We start from the raw sequence: 11,350 nt of genomic DNA, 5'->3' as shown, positions 1-11,350 counted from the left end.
AAGTAAAAGACTCGTCCCTATAACGGTTGGACTCAAACAAGAGCTGCGCAATAGGGCCAGTTCCAGCACTCTGGGATTATTCAACTCTGTTCACATGTGGTGTGACGTGTTCACCTAATGGCTAACTTCCATCATTCAGAGTCCCACAAAGCACAAAGCAAGCAGCATTCGGATAAGGGGAACATACTCAGGCAAAACTATCCTCATAACGCGAAACTGTTCTAGCATACAGTGCTAAGCTCATACTATCAGGCATAACCTAAACAGGCTATCCTACTGCTGTCTGGTCAATACTAGCATGCAATACTCATAAAGCTGTAACACATAAAGCAGGCACATAAGGCATCCTCCTAAATCCTTAGTCCTATACTAGCATGCTGTTCTACTGAAGCTGGAACAATTAATCATAATAATAAAACTTGTATTGGTAATTTGGGAGTACTTACTTGAGCTCGGCTGATCGCATGCACCACACCCTTATCTTGTTTTAAAAAAAAATTTCTTTCTTTCTAAGTGCTTTAAAAATTCTTTTAGAAAACATTTCCCTTTTAGAAAAATCTTTTCACTTCCCTTAGTTTGAGTTCAGATGCACCCGGAAGTGCATCCGAATCCCTCAAACCAGGGCTCTGATACCAACTTGTAACGACCCAAAAATACGACCCAAAAATTTCATTTTTTTTTAACATAACCAAAAACCATAATCTTAGTGTCATATCATAAACCATACATGTTGTATCTCAAAATATTAATAAAACACTGTGCGGAAAACTGTATCATATCCATGACATATAAATATCAAGAACTAAATCAACTTCCAGGATAAAAGCTGAAGCTGTGGTGTGTGCGATGCCATCATCCCGAACTCTTCCCTCTGCTGGCGGAAGTACCTGAAACCAAAACTGAAACTGTAAGCACGAAGCTTAGTGAGCTCCCCCAAATTACCACATACACACAATAATATATCAAGCACATTATGGGGCCTTGCTCCCTCCATCGGACCGAAGTCCGAAGCTGACTGACTGGGACCTTGTCCCCTACATCGGACCGGAGTCCGAAGCTAACTGACTGGGACCTTGTCCCCTACATCGGACCGAAGACCGAAGCTGACATCGGACCGAAGTCCGAAGCTGACTGGGACCGTGTCCCCTACATCGAACCGAAGTTCGAAGCTGACATCGGACCGAAGTCCGAAGCTGACTGATCATAACATAAACGTATCATTTAACATGAACACACATAATCCTGTCTGAACCACGAAGGCATCAAACACGCTAACTACTGCATCGGATAAAATCCGGATACTACTGCTAGCTAAACGGGTCGGCGTTGTGGCCTTAGACCCGTTCCTACTGAAAGGGAACTCACCTCGTGAACTGGCTGCTGAGTGAATAGCTCTGAGGGCTAACTGCTGCTGCTCCGGTATCTCCCCGGCTACAAGTCCACAAACACACTCAATCAAATACTAAACACTGCATTGGGTAAAATGACTCTTTTACCCTTGGTCAAAGTCAACTCTCAGACAAAGTCAACTCTCGGTCAAAGTCAACCCACAGTTGACCTGACTCGCCGAGTTGGGCCGCCAACTCGCCGAGTCCCTATTCTCACTCCTCGACCCTACTCGCTGCTACTCGTCGAGTATGGCATCGACTCGACGAGTACCCCTTCGAGCCAGGAACTCAGACAATCTTCATCCGTCTCGCCGAGTCATATGAACAGCTCGACGAGTTGTTCTTGAGCTTAAGAAGATTGCCTTGGACTCGCCGAGTTGTATGAACAACTCGCCGAGTCCCTCCATTACTGAGTCTACCCTCAAACTCGCTGAGTCCACCCCACTACTCACTGATCCCACTCGACACCGCTCAAAACGGAAGAAATCAGGGACTCGCGACTCGACTCGCCGAGTCACCGCCATGCAACTATTCTACACTCGATTCTGCTCGAATCCAATACATCCAAATGATAGATCTGAGTCCAATAAGCTGATTTACCACGTAAAGTTTCCAACTTTACGTGTACAAACACATGAACAAGGGAATAAAGGCTAAAAGATGCTTAAAAGGGGTAGATCTAGGGTTAATATGCAAAATAGCTCCATAAAGGCAATAGATCTGGGCTCTACAACTCCTAGAGGAACAGATCTAAGGTTATCTCGGCATAAGAGAGCTTCCATATCAACATAAAGCTTTGAGAAAGGCATTAACAAGATCTAGAAAGGGTTTTTAAGCATAAAAAGGGAAGGGAATCTGAAGAATACCTCAGAGAGCTCTTGCTTTCCCTTGAATCTCTGCTCTACAATCCTTCTCCTTGCTCCTTTCTTCTTCTCCTTCTTCAAGCCTTCACAAATGCACACAAGATCACTAAAAACACTCAAGATCGAATTAGGGTTTTTCTCACAGCTTTAGAGGGTGAAGGAGGCGAGATTGGGGGCTATAAGGTGGCTTAAATAGTGGGCAACCCGGGGATTTAGGGTTTCTCCCAGACGGACAGACTCGCCGAGTCCAGAATATGGACTCGCCGAGTCGCCAGCTAATCACGTGCTCGAAATCCCGACCCTACTCGGCGAGTCAGGCTATGAACTCGCCGAGTCCCTCTTGCAAAACTTCAAAATAAATACCAAGAAATTATCATACCGGAGACGGGTCGTTACAGGAATCCCTAAATTAAAAAGTGGGGATGGGGATACCCCTAGTCCCCGACCCCAGAACCGTCCCGGTAGATATTAATATATAAAAGTAATACAAAACATATATATTTATAGTCAAATTTCAATATCTAAATTTTGATCCAACTAACCAAACTCATTAGTAATTACTTGGTTGAAATTATATTTTTCCTTATACGTTTATCTATTTTAACCTTGTGTGTGTGCGTGTGGGTGTGTGTGTGTGTGTGTGTATATATATATATATATATATATATAACAAATTACTGAAATTGTCCTGTGATTTGATAAAAATTACGTGTTTGGTCCCTAACATTTCTTTTGCACTAGGACCGTCCCTATTGTTTTGATTTGTTGCGCTTTTCGTCTCTTACAAACATAAAAAGACTATATTACCATTGATCATTTCTTCTTTGTAATTTATTTAATATTTATTTAATTTTAACCTATTAAAGAATATTATTAAAATTAAAAACATGGGTCCCTCACCCCATTATCTCTTCCCCCTAGTCTACCAACACCCTCGTATGTCTCACATTAATCTCTCCATCCCATCTTCTCTCTTCTCACCGGAAAACACTTCCGCCTTTGGACCGTCGGTAAAGGCCACAATGACGACACCGGTAGCAAGTGAGTTTGATGAAGAAAATGAAGTATCCAAGAGCAAGCCTTCAATTTCCTGCCACAGCAAAGCTTAGATCTGGGTTTTCTCTAGAAACCATCCAGATTCCGACTGCCCTCCATCTAGAAACCTGCAACACCCTCCATTGAAACTGATGACACCATCCCTCTGTAACCACAAATGTAAACTTGAATTTGAGCCACCACCACCATCCAAAAATTAGTGTAATTCTGAAATCGGTTCACCTCTCTACTCCACCCTCTCTCTAAAAGTGAATTGTTGCAAAAAAAAATGGAGCTTGGGGGCTTTCTACGCTAAAGAAAGAGGTTGATAATAAACAAAGTTAGGGCTCGTTGTTGGATGGAAATCAAAAGAAAATTGTTGATTGTGGTCGTCAATGGCAGAAGTGGGTGGTGGTGGCTTTCAGGTTCCAGTAAGATTATTTGGAGTTAATTTGAGGTTTTAGGTGGTGTCTGGTGGTGGTTGTCAGCCATTGGAGGTGTCTGGTTGTGTTGATTTCAGGTTTCCGGTGGATGGTGGTGATTACTAGTTCTTTTTGTAGGGAAGGTGGTGGTGCTCGTCAACGATCTACTTGAGGAAGGTGTTGAGACCTAGTATAAGGAAAAGGAAGAGGGGGGGGGGGTAGGATTGGTGGTGGGACCCAATGATTTTTAATTATAATTAAATATTTATTTTAATTATTAAAAATATGAAAAAAAATTACATGACAAGGGTAAAATAGTCTTTTTTATATATGTTAGGGACCAAAAACGAAACAAAAATAAACCGTAGGAATGGTCCGAATGCAAAAAAATATTAGGGACCAAACACGTAATTTTAACCAAACCACAGGGACGATTTCAATAATTTGTTTATATATATATATATATATATAAGTTCACATGAGACTGTTAGGTACAAAGTTCTTCATAGGGATGACTTTGTGAAGATTTGAGAAGACCTACTTGCACATGTGGGTGGGAGAGAGAGAGAGAGAGAGAGAGAGAGAGAGAGAGAGAGAGAGTCTAGCACCTCTATATATAGTGAGAGAAACATCATTTATAGAGTGTTCTTATTAGTAGTTGAGATATTTATGTAAAGCTTGATAAGTTCATTTTTGTAACTCAATTAGTATCTTTTAGCACCCAAATACTCGAGTGAATTGTGTTCTGTACAATTCCACATGTCAAATGAAATGATTATAATTGTATCGAAGCTGGTCTTTGAAGATCAAAGTGATTTTTGAAGAAATTGTTTTCGATTTGACAATGTTCAACACAACATGATCGATTTATGGTGAGTTTCTCTTTATCTCTCGGAATCTCTTAAAATCGTATTTTCATTATTGATTTTTGATCATTTTGACTAATTGGATCAAATTTGTTGCAAGCCTAATTTTTATGATCCAATCATATTTTCTTTCAATGATGCATAAAATTTCAGCCAAATTCAAAACAGTTTTGAGCCCAAAATTCGTAATCATATATTGTTCATCAAATAGACCAAATCCATTTTATTGTTACTGTTCATTAACTGCAATCCAAAATAATTTGTTAATGTACATGATCAATATTCATATGTTTGAGCCCAATCTTCAATCTAAAATCACAATTTGTTACTGTTTCATATTTCTTTGGCCCAATATCAAATCGATTATCAGTATTCGTTCATTCCCTTTCTTTGCTAAAATTGATTATCGAATTTTGATTATTTCACGGTTTCTTGTCTTTGCGAATACTAATTTTACTGGATGTCATCACGTTTGTCCCTGTGAGTCAAAAAACCGTCTCCTTCATTACAGCCGTTCAAACTCCCCCATTTCAATCACAGCCGTAATAACTCAACTTTACGGTTAATCCGAAGTTACTTCCTCACCATTCCTCCCCACGACTCCTCCTTCGGCTGCCCATGTACACGGCTGACGGTTGTCTCCTTCCAAAACCGTTCCATCAGCTTCTGAGCCTCCTTTCAATAGTGTTTTATGGCGATTCTCCTTCAACCAACCACGTGGTTTTTTGCGGTTCCAAACTGTTCTTTGCTTGAGAGATGTAACATTGAGAGTGTTAGTGTGTGTTAATTATGTAGATTTAGATTTAGATCTTTTTTTGTAAACACCTTTCATAATCGAATGTATCTCTTAAACACCTAAATCACTGTGTTCTTTGTGTGTTCTTTAATTCCGCATGTCAAACCAATGGTCATAATTCACATCAGTGAGAATGATTCATTTTTTTTTGTAAAACCAAAATCAGATTGGAAATTTTGATTTTTTATTTTGGAAAATACCAAACTATTGGTTTTTTATTTCGGTTTCGGTTTTTCGTAGATTTATTCATCAACAAATGTTGCTAGAATTTAACAAAAATAAATAATTTGTTAAAACATAATAAAACAGGAAGTTTGTTCACATTTAGTGTAACATCCCGAAATATCAAGAGTAGAGTTGAAGGGCTAAAAGAGTAAATTGAAAAAGGGAACTCGGCGAGTCCATGGGTGGACTCGGCGAGTAGGGTCACGAATGGGTCGTGTGTTAAATGGCCGACTCGGCGAGTTAGCGGCTGGACTCGGCGAGTAGGCGCTGAGTGGAGAAAACCCTAATTCTCGGGGTTGAGCCCTATATAAAGATCATAACATCCATTCCCCCAGCCTCTTTACTCTTCCTCAAGTCCAGAAACCCTAACCTTCGTGTGTGAGTGGATCAAGTTGCATTTGGAAGCTTGGAGAAGCAATTGTTGAGGAAATCTTGAAGGGTAGGAGGCTTGGAGCAAGGGGCTTTGCTTGGATTCGAGTTTCCTTGCTGTTGGGGCGTTCTTTTGAGGTATTATCTCGTTCTTGGGCTGTTACTCATATAGATTCTTCATTTTTGGAATGGGTGAGAGGTTTGGCTTGTGGTATCTTGGGATTGAAGGATAAATCTGAGGTTTCTACCTCAGATCTGGTAGGGAGAAGGTCTAGAGTGCATTAAAGTCCCTGTGTTTGAGTGTTTAGTGAAGCCATCATGTCCCAAACCCTAGCCCTAAAGTGTAAAAGGCCTATATCTCTTTGGATTCACGTAAAGTTTGCCACTTTACGTGATGGATGGGTTATAGGAGGCTAGATCTACGTTTTGGATCAATTGCATGGCCTGGAATGCTTCTGTATGGATTCAGACCGGTGGTACTCGGCGAGTCACATGGGTAGACTCGACGAGTTGCTTGAAGATGAGCTGGAACTCGACGAGTTGGAAGAACAACTCGGCGAGCTGGATGAAGATGGTCTGGAACTCGGCGAGTAGTAAGAACAACTCGGCGAGTAGGTTGAATATAGCCTCAGACTCGGCGAGTCTGTTCTTGGACTCGGCGAGTCTTGTCGAAGAGTCCCAATCTTTTCTGGTTGAGCCGTGAATCGGTGAGTCAAGGGATGACTCGGTGAGTTGTGTGAGTGTGGACTCAGAGTTGTTGGACTCGGCGAGTCTCGGGGTGACTCGGCGAGTGGGATCGCGGATTGAAGGAATGCTGAGCATGGGGACTCGGCGAGTCATCGGGTTGACTCGGCGAGTAGAGTCAGTCAGGGGTTGACTTTGACCTTGTCCTTGACCAAGGGTTGACCAATTGATTTCCATGGACATTTTGGTAATTGTTGGATATTGTTTTGAGTTCAGTGCTTTGGTGGTTGTCCAGTGGTGGAGATCGTATAAGTGATCGGAGCAGCTTGGGTTATCTGTTCAGTCGGCAGTTTCGAGGTGAGTTATCCTCACTATATCAACAGGGTCTAAGGCACCAAGACCGGCCCTTATCGGATTGAGATCCGGGTAGTTGTTATGTTATTGCTTGATATGGTTGCATCCTGGTAGCTAGGATGGTATATATTAGGGACCTGGTTAAGATCAGTATCCTGAGAGATAGGGTGATGCTATGCTAGTGACCGATTAGGTCGGTATCCTGGTTAGGATGATGATATGTTATGTGATCTGTTTGATTTGCTTCTTAACTGTGAATTGCTATATGATTGTATGTTTATGTGCACATGGTTGTTTGGACTGGAGTTGGGTTGAGGCGGGTCCTGCTTTGTGCTGTAGGCCAAGATACCCAGGGCAGACCGGTTGTCCCGAAGGCCCAGCGAGTGGTCCGGATAAGCTGTAGGCCCCAAGAGGGCGGACCAGACATGCCAAGGCTCGGAGAGTGGACCAGGCCGACTGAAGGCCCGGTGCGGCGGACCAGTCATACCGTAGACTCAGAGAGTGGACCAGGTGGATTGAAGGTCTGGTGCGGGCGGACCAATCACACTATAGACTCGAGGTATATGAGTAGATTCGGAGGGTGGACCAGGTGGACTGTTGGCCGGTGCGGCGGACCAGTCCCACAGTAGACCCGAAGTGCATGACTGTTCTGTGATCGGATATGTATGGCATGTTATGCGTGTATGGTATATGTGGTTGGTATTTTGGGGATATCTCACTAACTTTCGGGCTTACAGTTGTGGTTTAATGTTTTGCAGGTTCTTCAGGAGACCGTGGCAAGGCGAATGCGTGATCGTTTGTATTGTGATGAGATTCTGGGAATACTTAAAATAAATTGTATTGAAAACCTTTTTGTAATAACTTTAATGGAATCGGGTTGTTTTCGAAAATTTTTAAATTGGTTGAAATTTTTGGTCATTACATTTAGTCATTAAACTTTTTTAGAGGGAAAACAGACTTTCGATTTTGTTCATATTTAGTCACTAAACTTTTTTCATTATCTATTTGTCACCGAACTACTGATAATGTTCACATTTTACCCTTATGACCGGTAACAACCGGTCATAAGGGTAAAATGTGAACAGTTTCAATAGTTCAATGGCAAATAGATAACGAAAAAAAGTTTAGTGACTAAATGTGAACAAAATCGAAAGTTCGTTACCCTTACAAGTCATTTCCCCTTATCCTCTCACATGAACATATATTAGGTGTATTTACACTGTGTACTTGTGTATATCTATAGGACAAGAGTGCAAGAATGGTCCATTTGACAAAACTAACAAGTTTGAAATGTCAAAACTAACAAGTTTAGTCCAAATCGCAGCGTAGTCCAAAAATTTGATTTTGTTGCGTGTTTGGTCCAAAAATTTTGAAACTTTTTAAAACGATGAATTTGCCCCTTATTATTTTATTTATTATTTTCTTTTATTACAATAATTAAAAAACAATTAAAAATAAAACAAAAACAAAATATCTCTCTTCAGGAACACATACAATCACATTCAAAACAACATGCCTGCTGCCACCAAAACCACCATCAGCCGCCACCGACACCACCGTACGCCACCACCACCACCGTCTGCCCACCTACATTTGAAACCATCCCCGACCACCTGATTTTTTTCACTAAAAAAAACACCGCCACTACCACCACCTGCCGGTAGCCATTGTTTTTGTCTAACCGCCGCTAGAGAAACCACCGTCGATGCCGACACAAATCTGAACTTCCCGGGATTATTTCATCTCCGTCTCTGTCTTTTTCGATCTGAGGTGGTTTACATTTTGAAAACCCTAACTCCCAAACGACTCTACAGATCTCCGTCTTCCCATTCTCACTGCCTTCTCCGGAGCCGTTGAACCACCACCTTCGCAGCCCCTCCCTGCCTCCCTCCGGTCGTGTAACACCACCAACCACCCATCCCTTCACCCTCCCAGGTGTCTCCCCCTCGATATTCCTCCTCCAACATCGACTTAACCTCTAAATCAACCACCATCTCCACCCCTAGTCTTCATTTCTCCATCACATATCCACCTGCAACTTGAGAACCAGAAGGAGAAAGAGGGAAAAAACGCCTCTTGATTTGATCACATTCTCCCTCTCTAAAAATAGATTGTGGATCTGGTTTTGTCATATTAACACATCAGAGGGTTGGTTTTGGTCAAATAAATAAATAAAAGAGGGGTTAGTACTTTGGTTCTCGTCTGAGCAGGAAGGAACAACAGAAGCAGAAATCGGTCAAGCATCGGGAAGCACCTCCAGTGCTTGACCGATTCGAAGAAGGAGAGTGACAGAAACATTGGTGGTGGAGTGTGGTTTGGTGGTGGCAGAACCGTCGAGAGAGGAACCAGCTGTCGAGACCGACGATCTTCGTTACCTTTCTTGACTTCGTCGCCGATAGTAAACCGAAGGAAAGGTTTCCAATTCTTGACTAATCGCGGAAAAGGAAGACGAAGGCAACAAATTGTTGTCGACTTCAGTTAAGGCAGTGAGGGGCTGCTCCGGCAGCCTCTTGGTTGTTTCTTTTATGATCCGGTAGTAAAGCACGCAAGAGAGGGAGGAACGAAAGCAATACAACATCAGGTGGGGTGTTTGGCTTACTAGGAAATCGAGGAGAATGAAGGAAAACGAGAGAAGGCTGTTGTCCTCTTGGCTGTCGGCAAACCGAAGAAGAAGAATAGGAAGGAAGGAGCAGATAAGCACACCAATTTCAGAGGGTGTTTGGGGCATGTTTATCTCATGAGAGAGAGAGAGAGAGTATTTTTGTTTAATTTTTAGTTTTTATAATCGCTCGTAATAAAAACAAAAACGGAAAATTAAATAATAAGAAAAAAATCGTCTTTACAAAAAAATTTCAAACTAAAATGGACCAAACCCACGAAAAAATGAAACTTTTGGACCACCGATACTAGTCCAAACTCTTTTTGCCAGACATGTTAGTTTTGACATGACCATACTTGAATTTTATCTAATTATAATATGGGACCGACCGGATACCAAAACTATCAAAAGATTGAAAAATTACACATTAGACCCCTTTTATCTTGTTTAAATACATGTTTGGTACTAAATTTTGTTTCATCTAATAATAATCCTTCGTTTCCGCATATAGATGATGTTTCTATAGAAACTAGATGATGATCTTCTGTACTTAAATCATTATCTATTTTATGTTTATAAACCGAATATTATTTATTATTGTTTTTGTTTATTTATTTATTTTAACTGCCACTTTCCACTTGTATATTTTGCACTCCTATCTGTCATAATCGACCCTCTTTCATTCATTTATTTATTTATATTTATTGTTTTTGGTTTATTTACTGTTAACAGAACAATATTCTTTTCTAATAAAGAAAATTGTTTTATATTTTATTTAATGTAAGCAACTATAGAAACATACCGAAAATTATCATATTGTCATATTTATAGAAAATTACTAAAATTAATGTTTTATACTAAGTAATTGAAGGACGTATATACGATATAGGTAATAGGTAATTGAAGGACGCATATATCATGAATATCTACCCTGATAAATAAATATTTTTTTGACACATGTCATATATTCATTTTGTCACATGTCATTTACTCATTTTGTGGTTATTTTGAATTAGTTTTTATTCTATATGTCATTTTATGATTTTTTTTTCCATTTTATTAAATTTCATATAATATTTAAATGTAATAATTCCAATAAATGTAATAATAAATGCATATCAATTTCGTTAATGAACTTTCCTTCTAATTTCAAAATTCATAAATTAAAGCTTCATTAATTTCATTTGTTTATTTATCTAAATTATTTATTTAAATTTAAAACAGAAAAAAACTTTAATTTTAATAATTCAATATTTTTATTAATTTTCTTATAAATTTAAACTTCTTAAATATTTAATTTTTCATATATAGTTTTTCTTTTAAATAAACTCATGTAATATATGAATCTCACATATGGTTAGTTAATAATTAAACAAATATGTTTATTTGATCATTAAGAAATCTTAAAAACTATTTATGTTTACCAAATAAAATAGCTTTAAGGGTGTATGTTTGTCAATGGAAGAGTTTACAAAGTGGAAATATTAGTTATTTAAAAAAACTATAATTACTATTTTTATATATTAAAAGACATAATAAAACGTTAATATATATATATATATATATATATATATATATATATATATATATATATATATATATATATATATATATATATATATATATATATATATATATATATATTAAAATTCTCTCATGTTAACTACAGTGAAATAATTGTCTTTTTGGCAGAAATAGTCCTGGGCATGGTTTCTTTTGACATTTGTTTCCTGATTTTGTGTTCCGGGC

This window comes from Lactuca serriola, chromosome 9 (genome assembly GCF_051521515.1).
Source record: "Lactuca serriola cultivar US96UC23 chromosome 9, Lser_US96UC23_V15, whole genome shotgun sequence".
Lineage (NCBI taxonomy): Eukaryota > Viridiplantae > Streptophyta > Magnoliopsida > Asterales > Asteraceae > Lactuca > Lactuca serriola.
This window is presented reverse-complemented; position numbering follows the sequence as displayed.